Raw genomic sequence first — 5,139 nt, 5'->3', positions numbered from 1 at the left:
AGTCCAGCAAGCTGCAAACAACAGACAATAGGGCAGCGCAACAGGTGGATTATTTACTGATGCTGTGGCTGCATACGTCTGTATATCATATGGAAAACACAAAAATAAATATACCTCTGGAACAACTACAAAAAATTGGCTGCATGTGCGTTTTTGTTTAACAATTGAGTCGCAGCGACAGCAGCTTTCCGCTTGCGTGATGAGTATTATTATTTTGGCGCCATTGTCTTTTCTCCGCCGCCGCCGGACTACGACTCTGAAACGTTTCCCGTCATTTTCCATTTTCCCTTCCTGCATGCATTCCGCTCGGTGCCTTATTCAAGCTTTGTCTATGACGAGCCTCCTCAACGGCCTCAATTGAGAGTCGCGTTCTTCGTTCACTACAGAGTTGTCGAGGTTTAGCCACACGGCAGTTAAATTTGTCGGCAAGGATGGTCGTGCGCAAGCGCCGGCACAACGGGGTGTCAATGGCAGTTATTAGCGCCTACAAGACTAGGACTGCGCATTTCTTACACGGATGTCATTAGCAGTGGACCAGAGAGGGCCGCTTGAGCCACTATGAACATAAGAGCGTCTCCCCGCAGGGGGCGCCTGCACCTTAGGTGTTAGGTGGTTGGTGAGTGGCGTCACCATGAGCCCCAGCAGTGTGGGCCGCCATACCTGCGAGCGGGGTCACATACTTTTGTATGGGGTTGGTAAGTGGCGTAACCACGAACCCCGAGCCATGTGGGTTCGCGCACCCCCGCCGGACTGTGTGTGGCTTAACCCGTGTCCGGGGAAAAGGGGATCCTGGTGGTTGAGCTGAGCCCGGGGTGCGTTTCGACCCTTTGGGGCCCCCGGGGCAAGGAAATATACCACTCGGCTTCTGCTTCTTATAGACGGGCTTCCTGGCCTCGCCACCCCAGGACGATTCAGTCAGTCGCATTTCTCTATCTTTCCTTTTTTTAAATTTATTATTCTCCTCTTCCTTCTTATTTCGCCGTCTTTGGCGTCAAGGGGTAACCCTGGGTGTTGACGGATCACGTTCTAGAACCACACCTGGTTATAGTCTCTTGGTAGCACTGGTAGCGTAACTGTGTCACGCAAGCCACTCTTGTTATGACACATTACCTATTCCCTTGTTTGGCTTGATGGTGGGCGGTGCGGAACAGATTCCGAACAATCCTGCCCTTTTATTGCTGCTTCCTCTTCCAAACCAACGCTATGCGCCCTTCTAAATAGTGTTGCTCCGTCTTACTTTTGAAAGCGCATGTGAGCCACCCAAGTTCCTAAAATTAATTTTACTCCAAGCCGAAGACGAAGAACAGCCACTGGCTAAGCTCTTGCCTTCTCTAGTGTCAAATGCCTTGATACCGTAATTGGCAAAGCTTTCAAGGCGAAAATGCTTTCTGGTATTTTACTTGACGAGGTCAAAACAGAAGTTCAAATCAGAACACTACTAGAACAGACAAGCCTCGCCGAACACAACATAAATTTAAGCCCACATCGGGGGCTGAATAGTGTTCGAGGTGATATCTCCGAGGCAGATCTGGCAGATTGCACTCCGGATAAAATCTAAGAGACGGGCAGGAGCAGCCAACCAAGCATTTAATCCCGACTTTTGAGCTGCATATATTTCCTGCCACCGTTAAAGTGGGTTACCTCCATTGCGATGTCCGGCCATTTATCCTAAACCCACCAAGATGTTATGGATGCCAACGCTTTGGGCATGGTTCGCGGAACCGTCGGGGCCGTGAGACCTGTGCGAAGTGTGGTGGCACTGATCATGTAGACGATATCTGTGAAAGCACACTCAAATATGTCAACTGTCAAGAATGCCATGCTGTTAGTGCTAGGCCATGTCCGCAGGGGAAGCAGGAGAAAGAAATCTCAACCCTGAAAGCATAAAAGAAAACATTATTTACCAGGAGGCAAAACAACAACTTGTTTTTTTCGCAAGGCACAATTTCTTGAGTGGTGCTGAGGGGACCATCACCGCAAACAGAATTGAAGGCCACCCATGTCTCGTCTGAGGTCCTGGCAGTGGCTCTTCAGTCTCTTACCACCCAGCAGGGGCAGCGGATTTCTTCGGCTCCCGGAAGAAGTGTACCAGCTGCCCCTCGGCCGCGAGACAGGCAGAGAGCCTTTCTGTCTGTCCCCACTTCGAGGTTTGCCCCCAGGGAAAAGGAGCGAGATTCCCGCCCCAACTCAAGGCAGAGGGCCTCGTCCAAAGAGCGGCACCGCCCCGCTCCTTCTGCAGCTGAGAGGCAGGAACAAAGCGAGTTGGGGACGCTCTGCCCAGCACCTTTTCTGCTGGCCCTTTGAGGGGGAAAGGGTGGGGGGGGGGGGGACATCGTGACCGGGCAGTTCTGCCTCGTGCCTCCACTCTGCCCAACCTTCACGGCAAGTCTCGTCTCAAGAGGTAGATGCGACGGACGAGGCCACTGAGCCTTCCGCTCTTTTGTCCGACCAGGACCGCATGGACTGGGAGACACCCAAATCAAAGAAAATTTACAAAAAAGTCAGTAATTGTACCAACGTAGCTTTGTTTTGGACCTTTATTTCTGGATTGTATTAATTCACTGTGTTCCGTATATATACATCTACTCCTAATATTATTACCTCCACTTCTTCTCCAATGGAACTGTCGAGCCCTCCTTGCAAACTATGATGATGTTAGTACTTCACAGCGCATATACCTGCAAACTTTGATGATGTTACTGACCTGCTGGAGGAACACAGTCCTACTGCCTTATTTTGCAAGAGATTCACCTAAAGGAAAGTAACTTAAAATCCTGAACAATTCCTAGGTCTTTCGCATGGATCGTCAGTATTCAAGCCGCCCATCTTTTGATTCCGCTGTTGTCTTAAAACGCTCGGTCCCATACTCTGAAGTTCCCTTAAATACACTACCAAAATCAGTTGTTGCCCGTATAGTGGCTGACAATGCAATAACCATGTGTTCAGTATACATACCTTCGAATCATCACCTCGAGTATGAAGAGCTTAAAGCTCGTTGGGATCAGCTACCTCATTCTTTTTTGTTCATAGGCGATTTTAATTATCCTAACCCGCATTGGAGAAGTAGACGAAGGAATAGAGATCCCCACTTATTGAACGGTTTTAGCTTTCAACCGGATTCTGTTTGCCCAACTCTAAAGACGCTACACACTTTTCCTCAGCAACATATATATTAACATCAATCGACATTTCACTCTTTGCTTCCACTGTTCTCGTGGAGAGCCATCCCTAATCCCTACGGCAGTGGTCATTTTCACATTATTGGAGATATCCACAGTCATCCTGATACAATTCTAACACGGTCAACACGGTGGAAGTGTGACAAAACCACTCTGAAGACTTTTTTAAGCAATCACCCCTTTTAGCTATTACATCCCTACGTCAGTTTTCTGTTGATGAGGCAACAGGTCATGCCACAAAACACATTCTAGAAGCTGTCATGCTTGAAATGCCGATGACGTCCACTCACCTTCCTAAACTGCCTTAGCCATTCTAAAATTAGTGCTGCTAAGAGGCCAAGAAGAGACAAAATAAAGTTTGGGTCATATTTATGCGAAATCCTACACCAAATAACCTTATATTGTTCCAGAAAATGAAAACGTGTGCACGATATGTCCGCAGGCAGTCAAAGAGGCATTGCTGGGAGAAGTATGCATGTTCTGTAAATAGTCAGGCAACGCAAAAGAGGGTAGAGGATCGAGTTCATAAAATTAACGGCTCGTATCATGCTTTTTCCGTTTCTTTCTTGACGAAAAATGAAGTATTCCCTGAAAGCCTCGTGAAACCGGGAGATATCCCTGATTGCGTTTCGAGCTTGTTTCAAGCTCAAGAAACTACACACCAACATTTCTTAGGCACAAACCACAGGTGGAAAAAAAGGCGGAGAACATTTCGGGTGGTTGTTTTCAGGATTCATACAATGTTCCATTCACATTCCATGAGCCTGAAAATGTTCTTCATTGCCCTAAACAGTCTGCACAAGGTCCAGATGGACCTGTTGTGTATTGAGTATTTTTCTGTTTAATCAGATGTTTTTCTTTAAAAATGTTTTGAGTGTTTATTTTTTTCCTGTTTTTGTTGGCGTTATATAACAATGTTTTCCAGCATTAGGAACAGGAAGTAGAGCGCGTTGGATCGAGTTCAGTTAACACGGAAGGAATAAAAACACAAAAGATATTCGAGGGACAGACACAGACAGTTATTTCAACATCTTTAAAGTGAAGCAAGCAGCTTCAAAAAATATGTGCACAAATTGCAATGTGTGTCTGCAATGTCTGTGTGTGTCCGTCCCTCATATATTTTCTGTGTTTTTATTCTTTCGCTGTGAACTGTACTCCATCTAACACACTCTGCTACGTCTACCTAATTCTTCATTTAGAGCCTTGTTTGTGCTGTGCAATTTCCATTTCATCATGTCACATTGCAATTCGTGCACCGTTTTTCAAGCTGCTTGCTTCATTTAAAAGATGTGTAAAGAACTGTGTGTGTCTGTCCCTCGTATATTTTCTGTGTTTTTATTCTTTCGCTGTGAACTGTACTCCATCCAACACACTCTGCTACGTCTACCTAATTCTTCATTTAGAGCCTTGTTTGTGCTGTCCAATTCCCATTTCATCATGTCACATTGCAATTCGTGCACCGTTTTGCAAGCTGCTTGCTTCATTTAAGAGATGTTGAAATAACTCTGTGTGTCGGTCCCTCGTATATTTTCTGTGTTTTTATTCTTTCCGTGTGAACTGTTTTCCAGCATGTAACCCACCTTTTTTTTTTGTTCCTTTATATAATGTTTTTTCAGCAGGTACCCCCACCTTGTGTAATGCCCGTAAGGGCCTTCAAGGTTTAATAAATGATGATGATGAACGCATCATGCTCCAATATCATCATCATTTTACTCTTGAGCTCACTGTAAGCTTTTTCAATAAAATCTGGTCTGAAAGCAATTTTCCATTTGATTGGAAGGTTGCCTTCGTGATTTCCTTGCTGACACGTGGAAAGCAACTTTCATGTGCTTATAGGTACAGGCCTATAGCATCGAAACGTTTTTTCTTTGTCAAAGACTCTTGAAAGAATTTTTAACAAAAGGCATTTGCATTAGCTTGAAAATGCGGTTTTCAGTTCGGTTCAGTTCCGGTTCGACAC

The sequence above is a fragment of the Ixodes scapularis genome, unplaced genomic scaffold (genome assembly GCF_016920785.2).
Source record: "Ixodes scapularis isolate PalLabHiFi unplaced genomic scaffold, ASM1692078v2 ptg001212l_1___fragment_1__unscaffolded, whole genome shotgun sequence".
In the NCBI taxonomy this organism is placed as follows: Eukaryota; Metazoa; Arthropoda; class Arachnida; order Ixodida; family Ixodidae; genus Ixodes; species Ixodes scapularis.
The sequence above is the reverse complement of the archived record's forward strand: the minus strand, read 5'-3'. Positions refer to the sequence as shown.